The sequence below is a fragment of the Sus scrofa genome, chromosome 17 (genome assembly GCF_000003025.6).
Source record: "Sus scrofa isolate TJ Tabasco breed Duroc chromosome 17, Sscrofa11.1, whole genome shotgun sequence".
Classification (NCBI taxonomy): domain Eukaryota; kingdom Metazoa; phylum Chordata; class Mammalia; order Artiodactyla; family Suidae; genus Sus; species Sus scrofa.
The window spans coordinates 1,993,681-2,009,958 of NC_010459.5; positions in this window are offsets into that span (position 1 = coordinate 1,993,681).

Here is a 16,278-nt window from a genome sequence, read left to right on the forward strand (position 1 = left end):
GGGCTGGGAAATGAAGCAAGATTGTTGGACAGGTAATACTGGAGATGACAAAAATTTTTATTTTTATCTTTTTGCTAGGAGTATGGGGAGGAGAGGAAGAAAATGTTTCCAGCCCAGGTGCTTCTATTTCTGTGTCATTTTCTAACTAAAGTTTTTGTTCTTTTTTAGAAGTTTGGGGTAAATGAGCACATAGTGCTTTTACTTTGTATGCATATTTTCCATAATTGCCCTGAAAGAGTCCTGAGCCCTGTACACTTATCTAAATCTTTTATTTTTTTGTTTCTAAACATGTATTGTTACTAGATATTCTTGAATGAGTGAAATTTTAGTGAATTCTAATTAGTCTCTAGACACTAATCCAAATTCCAATTTCTTCTTTTATGATACTTTATGAAATGTGAAAGAGTCCTTCAACTTTTGTATGAACTTAAAAGAACAGGTCCTTGGGGAGAGCTAGCTATCTTTTCCTTTCTCTCATTAAAGGAAAAGGAAGGATTTCCTTCCTTTCTGTATTACAAACAGAAAAACTAGTGTAAAAAATGACACTAATATTTCCCAACTGGTACATATGTCTTTTTACTATCACAAATTAATTAAATAATTGATGGACCTGCTTGACAGAATCACAGAATGTTGGAACTGGAAAGGTCTTAGAAATTATTGAGTATAATCCATTTAATTTATAAATGATAAAGCTGAGACCCATAGAGTTTGGAAATTTGCTAATAATCTTAAATCTGCTGATGGAATTCAATAAAGATTGATTTACAATTAGCCTGGCAGCCCTTTCACTTACTACAATCTATTTTTTATGTCTTTAACTCTTTTCCTCTTGAATTGTGTTACAAATTATTATCACTTACATACTTGCCCACATTATTCAATTACAAATTTTCTTGAAAATTAATTAAAGAGCAATATATCTCCAGTAGAGTGTTTTGCTCTGTGGATGTGACTGTATGTAGTGGGTTAAAAAGCATCTCTCAAAAATTCATGTCTACCTCGAATCTCAAAGGATGCCTTTATGTGGAAATAGGATCTTTACAGATGTAAAGAAAGGATCAAGATTAGACCATACTGGATTTGGGTAAGCCCTGAATCCACTAAGAGGGTCCTTACGAGAGAGAAAAAAAAAGGGGGGGGACACAATGACACAGAGAGTTAACAGTGTGACAATGGTGACAGTGCAGGTAGAAATTGGAGGGATGAGTCTATAAGCCAAGGAATGCCAACCATCACCAGAAATCATCAGAAAGGAGCAGAAAGCCAGGGGCTGTTCCCCCTTCAGAGCCTCCACTTTGGACTTTCAGCCTCCTGAGCTGTGAAACAATACACTTCTGTTGTTGAAAGCTGCCTAGTTGGTAGTAATGTTAAGGCATTCACAGGAAATATTAGAGAAGGCAATTTCAATGCCTATCACGTAAAAAAGCAGTAAAATAAAGGAAACAGAAAAACAAAGAAAACCCAAATCCTTAGTTTATGGCTATTAGTGAGCATGAGTATGAAGCTTCCCCATTTGGTTGATAATCATGTCCTTTCTTCCTTGTAATTCAACTGGAAAAACAAGGTAATTTTTATAATTTGTAACCCCAGAGTCTTCATTACAGAGACCATGTGACACAGTGTTGCATATAGTCAATGGCCAGCTCTTCAGAATTTATTATACATATTTTTCCATGCCAATACTGGAGAATATTACTCTGATCATGTTTATTGCATGTTACTCAAGATAGGCAGTAACATAAGAGCAATTATTTAATAAGAAGCTGCTCTGTACCAGTGTCCACGCTAAGGGACTTTACATGTTTAAGTTCATTTAATTACGAAGCTTTGGCATTTGTACTCACATTAGTTTCCTACAAGTTACAGCAAGCTTAGTGGCTTAAAACAACAAACACTTATTGTCTCACAGTTCTGTGGGTCAGGGGTCTGGACACAGCTTAGCTGGGTCCTTGGCTCAGGATCTCAAGGCTGCAATAAGTGTGTTGTCTTTGTTTTCCTTATCTGAGGCTCAGAGTCCTCTTTCAAGCTCATTCAGGTGGTTGGCAGAATCCAGTTCTTTGCCTCTGATATCACTGGTGTTGCTTTGCTGTGTATTAGTTGAGGGTCACTCAGTCTCCTCCATCTGCATTCATGTGGCTGTTTACTTGTTTCCCAGGCCAGAGGGAAACTTTATTTGCCTCTGACTCCGATGTAAAGACCTCATGATACCAGGTCAGGCCTCCTGAAGAATCAACTACTTAGGGATCTTAAAGACATCTTTCCCATACAGCATACCTGAACCATGGGATGCATCTCATCATGTCTACAAGTCCTGCCCACGCTCCAGGGGAGAGGGTTATGCAGGGAGTGTTCACCAAGGCGTGGGTTCTTTTTTTTTTTGGCTTTTTGCTATTTCTTTGGGCCGCTCCCGCGGCATATGGAGGTTCCCAGGTCAGGGGTCTAATTGGAACTGTTGTTGCTGGCCTACGTCAGCGCCACAGCAATGCCAGATCCGAGCTCCATCTGTCTGCAACTTACACCACACACAGCTCACAGCAATGACAGATTCTGAACCCAGTGAGCGAGGCCAGGGATTGAACCCACAACCTCATGGTTCCTTGTCGGGGATTCATTTCCGCTGCGCCCCGATGGGAACTCCTGTTCTCACATTTCTAATAGAGGTGGATCATCCTTCCTTAAGTTTCACATTACAGCCGTAATATCTAGAGAGAAATGTGAGTTTATTTTTTAAAGGAATTAAATGATCAGGGTTGGGTAATTTGTTTTATAGTTCTGGTAGTAGGTGTACATTTATCAATTTTTAAAAGGGTGTTTTCCAAGAAGCTCTGAATGACACCTCTCAGAATTTTCTACTGACATCCTGCAGAACATAAAAAAAAAAAAAAAAAACAGCAACTGCAAAGCAGTATTGGAAACTATGCCTAGGAATCCACCCAAGGGAGAGGAGAGTCCACTCCCTGCAGGGCTGAGGGACCTGCCATGAATAGTGGATGGAGTAGTTGAAGCATTCTCTGCTCATCTCTGAAACAGCATGAACTTGTCCAAATGAAAGTACCTACATTTACAAAGGTGACCTATCTCTTTCCTATTTTACTGTTTGACCTTTATTTTAGCAATACAGTCTCTTCCAAAGATGAAAACCATGTGACTACTGGTTTTTGTGTCATCCTCAGTGCTGCTTTACTGACTCTATTCCAAAATCATTTTGTCAAAGTATCTGGAAAAAAAAAAAAAAAAAGAAAACTGGGAAAGGAGGAGATAGGGTGGTAAGGGAGAAAAAGGAGTGTGCGTGTGTGTGTGTGTGTTTAGGCTGGAGGTCCTAAATCTCATCCTAGGAATATCGTCTTTGGAAATAAAGCCTCATCAACTGTTGGGTGTAAAGGACTTCAATGAGTCCTGATTCAACAATCAAAGCAAAAGAATACAAAATCATAAAAATGATAGTGGGCCAAAAGTCATATTTGAGTCCAGCAGAGCTAAATGTGTTTTAGAATCTCAGCATATCAAGCTGCCACTGTGAAGAGTATCAAATCAGAATTCAAGTGCTCAGTGAATGGGGTCAAGGACAATTCGAATGCTCTGCTTTTAGTAAATAGTAGGAAGGAAACGATTTTCCATCATCAAAACATCAATAACCAGAAGAAAATCAATAAGAAGTGAAAAGTATTCCAGGAAAAAGAAAGAGAGAGAGAAAGTCTTGGGGACATGATTCTAAAGATTCAGAAACCTGTACACTTAGGGGAAAAAGACAAGATAAATAATCTGAAAAGGAATGGATATATGTATAACTTGATTCACTTTGCTGTACACATCAAACTAATGCAAACATTGTAAGTCAACTATATTCCGATAAAAATTTTTTAAAAAAGACAAACAGCTAACAGATGTCAAAAATAAAATCAACACAGACAACTGGACAAACCAGATTTGGAAACATTTCTAACACAGACAATAGAGGGCTAATATTTATTATTTTTAAAGAATTCTTTTAAATTGACAACAATGGGATAAATAAAACAGTGAGTAAAGATATTATGAGGCAATGGTCAGAAGAGCAAATATTACCAACAAGCATAAAAAGATGCTCATCTCACTGGTAATCAAAGAAATTCAAATCTAAATAACAAGAAAGCTATGATTTTACATCTCTCAGGATGGCAAAAATTGTAGGAAAAAATAACACCATTGCTGGTACAGAAGTGGAGGTGAAATTGACTGCTGGCAAAAATGGTGAAGCCTTAATCTTTTCTGAAAGATTGTTGAATGGAAAGCACAAAATTCAAACATTCACATATAATCTTGTAAAACAAAACCAAGTAACTATGTTTATAGATGCAAATGAGTTCACATATGTCTATGCACATTTAAATGTGCATGGAGAAAAATACGCAATAATAAAAACTTTTTTATGATGTTTACATTGCAAAGAGGAAGGCAAAGTTAATGTGAGAAGTAATTTGGGTAAACAGTGAAAGAAGCAAAGGAGAAAGAAGAAAAAAGAAATTACATATTGAATATTTTGAACTTTGCTTTTTACCTGGTTTATTTGGTTATGGATGCTTCTAATGTCTCTCACCAAGATTTTTTAAAACTGTCATTTAATACTTAAGACTAAGTATCTTCATGTGTTAACTATCAATAAAAACAAAGTAGAGAGAAAAAGTATTCCAAAGTCTTAAACATTGTTCCCTTCTGGAAGTAAAAATTGGAATAATTTTCATTTTCTTTTTGTATATTACATGTTATAATTCTGTAGTCTCCAGGTTTTTTTTTACTGAGAAAGATTTTTACAATAAAAGAACTGCTAAAAGTAATTCACTCAATTTTACATATAACCTTAAAATTAGGTACTTTTTTTTTTTTTTTTTTTTTGGCCACACTCACAGATATTGAAGTTCCCAGACCAGGAATTGTATCCAAGCTGCAGCTATGAACTACACCACTGCTGCAGCAACACCAAATCTTTTAACCCAATTTGTAGGGCCAGGGATTGAACCCACACCTCTGCAGTGACCCGAGCAGCTGCAATCAGATTTTAACCCACTGTGCCACAGTGGAAGCTCCAGGTAAAATGTTTTTGTAGTAATTCCATATTTTGTTGAAGGAAGTAAATTTTATTTTAATATGATATTCAATAATGAATGATTAATGTATTGCCTTGACTACCTGAGGATTCTAAATGAAGAATTTGTGATCATATTCAAATGAAGGTAGTTGGCTATAAAAATGTTAAAACCTGGAGTTCCCTTGTGGCCCAGAGGGTAAAGGATCCAGCATTGTCACTGCTGCCACTTAGGTCACTGCTGTGGTTCAGGTTAGATCCCTGGCTTGGGAACTTCCACATGCCAATGATGTGGCCAAAAAGAAAAAAAAAGTTAAAACCTGACTTATATTCTTTTCTTGGATGGTCAGATTTCTCCTCTCAAAGGTGAATCATTATCAGTAGCTACAAGAAGCCCAAACTTTTTGGATTTGAATATGTTCTCAGTTGGAAACCTAGAAAGTGATAGCACATTTATGGAAATAAAAACACAAACTGGAAAACTGATTACTTAAATCTGTATGCATGCAGGAAGAAATAAGGGAAATAACTACTGGTCGCAAGTGGGAGACTAAGACATCTTCTCCCATTCATTTTCAGAAATTACTTTAGGATCCAAAGAGGAAACAAGACCCTTCTTTTTAATAAATCAACTACTGTAGGTTGACAATGTATGTTTAAAAAGCCATATATGCATATACTATCAGAACACAGAGAATAAGATACAGAAGGAAAAATAAAGAATATTTAGATTACATTTGAAAAGAATGGTCCTAATAATATTTGAATATAAGAGAAGCAGTATAATATTGACATTCTATTTTAGTTGAAATTTTGACTTAGAGTATGTGGTACAAAGTTCTTTTACATGTAGATAAGATGATTTTGTCATTACTATACAAGTATTGAAGGCAGAGACTGTCAAAGATACACTTCTGCTAAAAATAGGCTAAACATACAACCAGTCAAATCTTTGCTTTGGTCTGTTGTTTGTTTTGTCTGTAGCATCTGGCTACTGAAACAAATCTGTCTAGTTGGTCTTGCAAGGTAATCTGGCCCCAGGACTCTGGTTCATGGCTATTTTCACTACCCTGATTTTTCACTGTGCTTTTTCCAAGAGCAAGTTTCTTTTTGGCATGTAGTTGGGGAATAATACAAAATGAACCCCTTTCTATGTCTAAAACCTTTCAAGCAAAGTAAAAATTCTCCAATAAAATTATCTGCTGAGCATAATTTTTCCCCCCAGAGAATAACAATGGTCTTTCTTTTATAGACAAGTAGAGACATGAAGGAAATATCAGTAATATATAAAAAGAAAAACTTGCACTCTATAGCTAGGACTACATACACAGAGAGAGAGAGAGAGATGAACAGGGTGACAAAGTGGTTTACTGATTTGATTTAGTATAGTGAACTTATCTGGAGAACTGATCTAGAGTATTTTATGTTACAATCAGGAAAGATAGGAAAACTCTTGGGACTTAGGGCCCAGGATACGGCTAAGAGGCACTATAACCAGCTAAGCTATGGTTTGTGTTTCTTATTTTTATTTTGTTTGGCTTTTAAGTAATTGACAATTTGTGAACTCTATTAGTTTTTTCTTTAGCCGGCTCTCTTAGATGTTGGTATGAATTGTGGCTTTCTCCTTATTATCTGGAATGCCCAATCTCCCCAACTTCTACTGGCTTTCTCCAGGGGAACTCTGCTTCTGAAATTTATCTTTTGCCAACTACAGCCAAATATTTCATTATAGAATTGATTTTATTTTCTCCTCCATGGACACATCCCATAGATACTACCCACCCAGCATGACACCTGTTAAGTAGATCTATAAATCATTCCCCTTCTCTGTTGCTTTGCCACCATTCAAGAAAAACTGGGGTAATTGATCCTGATGCAGTCTTTCCAGAAGATCTATTTCACCAACCAAAAGGGACTTTTCAACTGCCCCACTAAATTCTCCCAACAGTTTTCAAGTGATATATGGTAACTTATGCTTTTCCAAGGGGAAAAAGATTTTTGACCATTTTAACTTCAGAAGAAAGAAATCTGTAACAAAGTAGCTGTAGCCTCTTCTCTACTTTTTTTAAATTTATCTCTGCAGCTCTTTAGCACCTCTGTTTTCTCTGTGAGCTCTTTGAAGGGATTTTCATATCCCCTTACCTACTGTAAACCAGTCATTAATGATCACCTGGTGCTTTACTAGGCTACTGATTTCCCTTAGGTCTGCCTTTTTGAGCCCAGTCACAGAGCAAGCACTTCATTTCATGGCTGTCTTAAAAATAATACCGGGCACATCATTGGTTTTTGTGTGTGTGTTTGCTTGTTTTCTATCTTGAAGTGCTAAACTGGTACCATTGACTTAGTGCCCACGCCTTAGACTTCTTAATAAGCTCTTACATAGTTGACAGCCAATTTTAAGTAGTACATAATCTAGATGTTTGAAAGGAGTGGAAGGAAATTTCTAAACTTTATCTTCAAATCATTTGCTCTAACACTTTGTCGGAAAACCATAAATGCACTTGACATCTCAGAACCTCAGAAAGGCAGTTCCTTATCATTCAACAAGCAGCAGCATGACAAGAATAATTACTCATCCAGTTTTCAAATATGTTCATTTTCATCTTGTAATTGTGACATAAACCTAAAATTATTAATCATTCTTTAAAAAAACAAACCAAACACCTCTATCAGCACGCTATGTGAAAAGCAAATCAAAGTCAGGTCCTGGGGTTAGGAAAGTAGTGTTAAAAGGCTTGTTGAGATCCTCTAATTGCCTCATAGACATCATACCGGTCTTTTAAAACAACTGAAGTAAATTAAGAATAATGAATCAGAAACTTGAGCATTACATTTTCCTAATAAGAAATACACTTAGAAACAAAGGAAAAGCCTCTCTTAGGGACTGACACCAAATAGAGTATATAATTAACTTCATCTATGAGCTGAACATAAAGGATATTTGGGTTTTGAACCCATTAAGCTGAACTGCATGACTTAAAGATTACAATACTATTAGCATGTATTACTTTTGAGGATCAAAACTTCTGGCTCTTCACATAGAAATTTACCAAAGTACATTTGAAATAAAAAAATTACAGGAAATTTCATTGGTTCTAATTATATACAAACTACTGATTAAAGAAAATCCTCATAAAGCCAAGGATAATTCAAATATTTGTTGAACTAGGGCTACAGAAATCCTCTAACGCCAAAGTTCTGATCGTCCAATGGGAATAGACCATAGTCCTTGCTCGAATCCACTAGTTTTCATGTGCATTGACTGAGAAGCCCCCTCACCCACACCTAAGACCACCTTCTGTGGATCTCCTAGTCTGCATGAAAAAGCACCACGGATACACAGCTGACTGCCTAGCAGGAAGGAAACCAAGCTTGGTGCTAAGAACTAACATCAGCACCATTACAACCACCTTATAAGGTTTCCTTTCCAAAGTGCCAAGGGACACTTTTATGCTCAAAGAGGACAAATGACACCTCAAGGATCAGAGGAGAAAATTTGTGCTGATCCTGGTGTGGGAAGAACCCAACCGAAGGGTTGTGGCTCCTGGAAATAGGCAATTTTTATCTTGTTTCAAAAAGGCAAAAGCAAAGATAAGTAAGTTTCTTTCTTTTCCTTGCACTGTCACATTGTGTACTCTGCAGCCCTGAGGAAGGATTTTTAAAGCAATGCACTCATGGTCACAGAATGAAACTATAACATAAAAGACGGAGTGGAGTCTGTTAAACTATAAATGCTTTAACCTTCAGCTCTCTTAATCTCAATAATAACGCCTATTGGAGAAAGGTTTCCATTTGTAATTAACACTTTATCTATGGAAAATAAAATGAACCAACAGCATAACTTACCCAAAATATGCACATTGGCATTTCCTAACATCACAAGGTACTGTATCTTCTTAATTGTAAAGAAGGTTGAAGATGTGGTTGATATGCTTTATGGAGGCTGTATTTTCCTTAGATGAATAGCTTGCTTTTTATGAATATTCCAAAAGCAAATGAGAGATTATTTTGCATACCTCATTAATGATCCCTTTTTAGCAGGAGCATGTTCCTAATTTTATATATCCATAAACATGTCTTTCCATCATCTTATATTTTCTGCCAGAATTTATACTTGGATACTGGTGTTTGAAAAAACATAAATTGTGCTAAAGATTTTGATACTTGAGAATAAATTACAACAGTGATGTTACCTGCAGTGTGTTCATAGCTTATTGGATTCTTATTTTCTTGCTTTGGTCCTTATATTTCCATCTATATGGTTATTATCCTCTTTCTTGCTTTGTTGTTATTTAAGCTTTCTCATGTGAACATAGGAGAAATGTGATACCAACAAATAATGTTTAATTTTCAGACAATTGATTAAAACCTTATTTTCTTTATAAATATAACAATTTATATTCATGAATAAATGTTATTCAAACTCATAAGTTTAATGTTATTCAAATTCATAAGTATCTTTGTGGAGTTCCCATTGTGGGTCACCAGGTTAAGAACCTGACATAGTGTTGGTGAGGATGCAGGTTTGATCCCTGGCCTTACTCAGTGGGTTAAGGATCCAGCATTGCTGCAAGCTGGGGTGTAGGTCTCTGATGCAGCCCAGGTCCAGTGTTGCCGTGGCTGTGGTGCAGGCCTGTAGCTGCAGCTTCAATTTGATTCCTAGCCTTGGAACTTTCATATGCCACAGGAGTGGCTGTAAAAAGAAATAATAGTGTGTTTGTCTTAAGTATACTTTTCTTTTTGATGATGTCACAACTGAGCAAAACTAAGATACACTAATTTAATATTTAAGCTACTATCTTCAACCTATACACCCTTAAGTAGAAAGAGAGAACAGTAACTGTAAGTAACTTAGGTAAAATGTAATTTATTATTTTCCAAATAAGACTAATATGAATTGCAGGAAGGGAATGGCTCTGACTTCACTTTTGTCCATACATTCATTCAAACAATATTTATTGAATGGCCACTATGGTAGGAACTCAACGAGGCAACAAAGATTCAGAAATGAATAAGGCAGCTCAGTCCTTATTAATTAAAATAAGATAAACTCAATAACTAGAGGATTGATAACATGTTATTTCAGAAGTATGCATATTGGTGTGTGGGAACACATAAGAGAAATACTGATTTTATGATCAAGGAAGGCGTCTCAGAAGAGGTGTTAAAGGAACTGAGCTTCCCACAGTGAGTAAGAGTTAGTTAGCCAGCAAAGCAATGTCATTTCCAGAGGGACATGTATGGAAATGCAGACAGCAGAACTATTTTTAGCACTTCATATACAGAATAGCAAGAGATGAGTCTGATGGTATGGGATGGGAATTGGAGACCTTGTATTTATCAGGAAATTCAGGAGAATTTTGAGAAAGTTAAATAAGGGAATGACTATAGTGAGATTTGTTTTAATTTACAACCTTGGGGTTCTTTTATTCATCCTGGATATATTTATAGAATTCAACATGTACAAGTTCCCCCACCTGTCTTTTAAAATAAAGACAGCTGGGCACAAAATATTGAGGCACTCAGCCCATTTGATCACTATTTTATGTGGTAAATTTAGCCACAAAATTGCAGCCAGAATTTTTCATTTTCTTAGATAAGTATTCAGTCCAATGGAACATGAGGACCTTTTCCTGGATGACCTTTTGCTTTCCAAGATAAGAGTGAGCAGTTTAACACTGTACTTAAATAACCCATTTCAGCTACATAATGCATGGGTTCAAATTGGAATGATTTTAAATAGTATTGCATTAAACATGTAGTCTATGCCAAAAACAACAACAGAAAACAACCCAAAACACACACTATGTGTCAGCTACTCAGAAAGAGCCTGTCAATGCATTACAGGTGATCATCCATCAGATGATATGCATGTTCCAAGTGGAATCTCTTCCTGTCTGAAGGCAGAAAATCACCACGAAAATGCCCTTGTGTACCAGCTAGCTCATTTGACAGTTCCATTAGGAGATGCTTATGAATTTTTTAATGAAAAACTTTAGATGTTGCTCAGTGGTACACCTGTTAACCATTATAAATTCAACAGATATTTTCTATCAGATGAATATAATATCATTGAACATGTGGATACTGTATCAATTCAATTATTCTAATACACAAGATTGCTTGGGTCCATATTTATTTACCAATCATTTATGAAATGGGATATTAAACTGATTCCAAACACTCTATTTAAGACTTAGCCTAGACAGAATGTATTACATTACTCCGAAGAGGAGTCAGGGAAAAAAAAAATCACAATACTAGACCACTGAGAGGTATTTAGGGGAATAAATACAAATACAAATAATATAAATTAGACTGCAAGTCTTTTTTTTTTTTTTTTTTTTTGGCCACACCGATGGCCTGTGGAAGTTCTTAGGCCAAGGATCGAATCTGAACTGCTGCTGCAACCTATGCCATAGTTGTGACAATGCCAGATCCTTAACCCACTGCACGGGGTCGGGATCAAATCCACACCACAGCAGAGACAACACTAGATCCTTAACCCACAGCAGCATAGCAGAAGCTCCCAGACTGTGACTCTTAACTGGAGAAATGTAGTGACATTGAAGGGAAGCGGAATGAAACTCCTCTTCATTTGCTCATCCTTTCAAGGTCACCCAATTCCCATCCCTTCCTTACCTGCCCTTTTATTTCTTACCCTTTATTTTGGTGTTAGACTTCTTCTGCAAACTGAATGAAGTATTTTTGATGATGCTCAAATCCCAGCCCTCTTGCTGCTTCTCCTTCTCTCCTGCTCCCCACCCCCACAATTCTGAAGTTCATGTGTGTCTTTGTCATGTACTTCTCATGTGTACATATTAAAAAAAACCAAAAACACTTAAGCACTTATCTAAGTTTACTATTGTTATGCATGTTTTAGGTCCATAAATGGTGTGATACTGTTTTATTCTTCTGCATTTTTCACTTCACTCAACATTTAAAAAATAATTGTTTTGGACTAATTATAGATTTTGTTTATTTGTGTGTGTATGTATCTCTCACATAGACTGCCTGACATGATTACCTGTTTCCTGGAGGAAGTGACAATTCTGGGGATCTGACTAGGAGCGGTATCTACCTAGCAGTTGCCCTACTATTCAAACTGTACTGATTGCACAGTGGCTTTATAGTGATGACAATACATACGGTAATCAATTTTGGTTCAAGACAATTGCATTCAATATTGATGAAATATCTGGCTAGCTGCTTGCAGAAAAATAAAACATGCCAGAGCAAAAGTAAATAACAGATGAGTCAAATTTCCAACATAAAATTTCAGTCATGAAGATGACAGAAAAAAATATAGGTGAATATTTTAATAATCTTTGGGGTTCAGAAATATTTTATCTACTTTAACAGGTAACTTAGAGGCCATAAACTAATCATGTTTATATTTGAATTCATAAGTGAAAACATTCACATGACACAGTACTATGAAAAGAAAGTAAAAAGAAATAAAACTAAGGAAAAGAAGACATTTTTCTGAGACAAACATGCTGTACAAGGCATTGATATTTTCATTATGTAAAATTATTTACAAACCAAAAGAAAATAATTTTATATAAATAATGTTAATAAAACATGAACAAGCTGTTTTTAAAGAAGAAATCGAAGCTGTTGATATTTAATTAACAGGTAATCTTCTGAAAATTACAAATAAAAACTAAAGTGTTAATATTTTGCTTGCCAGATTGGAAAAAAACAAGGATTAACAAAATTATATAAAGTAGGACAATAAAATGTTTTTATGAAGCTGTTAATACAATTTATATTAAAGTTCATTTAACAGTATGTAAAGTTCATTTAACAATAAGTAAAGTTCATTTAACAGTATTTATTGATAATCCAGGCTAAGAATATCAAGAAAAAGTATAGTACTCACATCCAGTACTGTTGAAGATGTAAATTGGTAAAATTTATGTTCTAAAAATATATTCTGACTGCTGTATAGAATGGATCATCAGAATTATATGCAAGTTGGGTATATTAAGAGCTTTCATCAAACAAAACTAGAAAGAACTGAAATAGTTATGATTAGAGATTACGGTTAAATTAATTATTGTATATCAAGATGATGGGATGATATAAGCCATTACAAATGATACTGTGTATCAAAGACATTCTTTCTTTTTTTCTTTTTCTTTTTGCTTTTTATGGCCACACCTGCAGCATATGGAAGTTCTCAGGCCAGGAGGTGAATCGGAGCTACAGCTGCTGCCCTACACCACAGCCATAGCAATGCAGGATCCAAGCCATGTCACAGCAACACCAGATTCTTAACCCACTGAGCAAGGCCAGGGATGAAACCTGCATCCTTATGGATACTAGTTGGGTTCATTACTGCTGAACCATCATGGGAAATCCCCAAAAATATTCTTGATATATTTTTAGGTGGGAAACACTGTTTACAAAAGAGGATAAGCTCTAATATGCCATCTATAAATATAATTCATTATACTTAATAAATATAAATATTTAAATATATTAAAATTAATATTTCTAACCCTCATACACTGTTGGTAGGAATGTAAATTGGTACAACTGCTATGGAAAACAGTATCGAGGTTCCTCAGAAAATTAAATATATAGACTACCATATGATCCAGCAATCTCATTTCTGGGCATATATCCAAACAAAACTATAATTCAAAAAGATACATGCACCCCTATGTCCACTGCAGAATTATATATATTACATTATATTATATTATTCGCAATAGCCAAGACATGGAAACAATCTAAATGTCCACCAACAGATGAATGGATTAAGAACATATGGTACATATACACAGTGAATACTACTCAGCCATAAAAAAGAATGAAATAATGCCATTTGCAGCAACATGGATGCACCTAGAGATTTTCATATTAAGTGAAGAAAATCAGAAAGAGAAAGAAAAATACCATATGATGTCACTTATATGTCAAATCTAAAATACGGCACAAATGAACATATCTACAAAACAGAAGCAGACTCCCAGAATGGAAAACAGACTTGTGGTTGCCAAGGGGGAGAGGGGTGGGAGTGTGATGCCCTGGGAGTTTGGGGTTAGTAGATGCAAACTGTTACATTAAGAATAGATGGGCAATGATGTCCTACTGTCCAGCACATGGAACTATGTCTAATCTCTTGGGACATAACATGATGGGGGACGAGATGAGAAAAAGAATATATATATATGTATATATATGTATGTATGACTGGGTCACTGTGCTGCACAGCAGAAACTAGCACTTTGTAAATCAAAAATACGTTAATAAAAAAGTTTTAAAAAATTAACATTTCTTGTACCATATGGGCAATGATGTCCTACTGTCCAGCACATGGAACTATGTCCAATGATGGGCAATGATGTCCTACTGTCCAGCACACGGAACTATGTCCAATCTCTTGGGACATAACATGATGGAGGACGAGATGAGGAAAAGAATATAAATATATGTATATATATATGTATATATGTATATATATGTATGTATGACTGGGTCACTGTGCTGCACAGCAGAAACTAGCACTTTGTAAATCAAAAATATGTTAATAAAAAAGTTTTAAAAAATTAACATTTCTTGTACCGTATATATTATATATCTTTGATGTTAAATACATAAGGTATAAATGTAAGTAAAAATTTTATATATACATACAAAATCTTCACTGAACTAGTTAGACATAGGAAAATGTACAAAGAAAGCTGTTTTGTTTTTCTCAGGCCACTGCTTCAATCACATTCCGACAGATATTCAGCGGCTTTGGATGATATTTTTGACAGATCCCATATGTATCAGTCAGTTTGGGTCACATCAGGAAACAGATGGCACATTTAACATTGAAATAAAGAGGAGTTTAATAAGGTGGTATTACAGAGAGAATGTGAAGAATAAGGAAACCAGGAAGAGTGTGTGAAGTGCTTAGGGACACCCATACCAGCTGTATGTGGTCAGAGATGAAGGTAGGCAAGGGTTACTTGGACCCTTGAAGCAGGAAACTGAAGCCATGGAACTCAGTATACATTACCCAGCCATACCCAGTAAAGAGGGTGTATATGAATTGAATACCTTGAATTCCCTTTCTGAACTCCTGCTGGTGCCTTAATTAAATGGACACAGTTGGAAACCAAATGACAGGGGCCAGGAAAATGCAGTGTGCAGGGGTCAGTCTCCTGGACAAGAAGCTGGGCAGGAAAGTACAAGGAAGGGAACAAACCATAATCAGCATAATAATAGTTGTTTGGCAAAATTTAGGCAAGAAAATAGTCTTATCTTCAAGTTAAAAAGTCTAGTCCAGTCTATGGAACAATTTGAGCTTACATTTGGTTTAAAGCTCCTCCCTCTCCACCCATGGGGGCCATCAGTGGATTTCACTCTTCCTTTTCTCCTCCCCTCTCCTCCCCATTGCATTATCTCTGGACTCTTCAGTGATGGGCAGGCCCTGGGGGATAAAAATGGAAATAAAGAAGATACAGATCTTTTTCTCATATTGTTTTTTGCCTTTGTGTGACTGATAAATGCTCTCTGTTCCAGCAAGAATCCAAAATTATCATTTATTTGCAGACAATTTGTGTAATGGTTGGGTCTCAACTATCATCAACTATGCCCTTTCACATGGACCGTCTTCTGCTTCTGCTGCTGTTTTGAGATGTCCCTCAGCTTCTGTCCTTCAGTGATATCTGAATATGAGTGGCTGTATATATGGGTTACTCTTCCGAGTGTCTTTTCCTCTATGTTACAACTTTAAGTTATAGAAATTTGATAGTAATGCAAATAATTCAGATCCATAAAAATACAAATTGTGTCCAATGGAATGCAATTGACATTGTCTTGTGGATTGTTTGTTGCCAGTTTTGCATCTATTAGGAAAATTAATTTCAACATTGCTGATGGGCTTATATGTTTGTCTGTTCTTTAGGTTGTTTTTTAAACTAGTTGTGACCACTTACTGATTCCCTCATTAGGAAGTGAGCTAAGAAACTTTTTGTATATATTTATATGAGAGTCAGGGTTTTACTTGTCTTTTTTTAAATAATATTTAATGGTACACCATTAGCTTCATTTTCTAGCATCAGCTCGCTCCAGCAAGAAGCTCTTTGTGGTAATTTCCTTTCCAGATGACTGACTTAGCCACATCTGACAGCTTCCTTGTGGCCCATGGGAATGCGGACACCCTTGACCTAACAAAGGCAGGTGGCAGCTATCACTCCTACTCTTGCTTT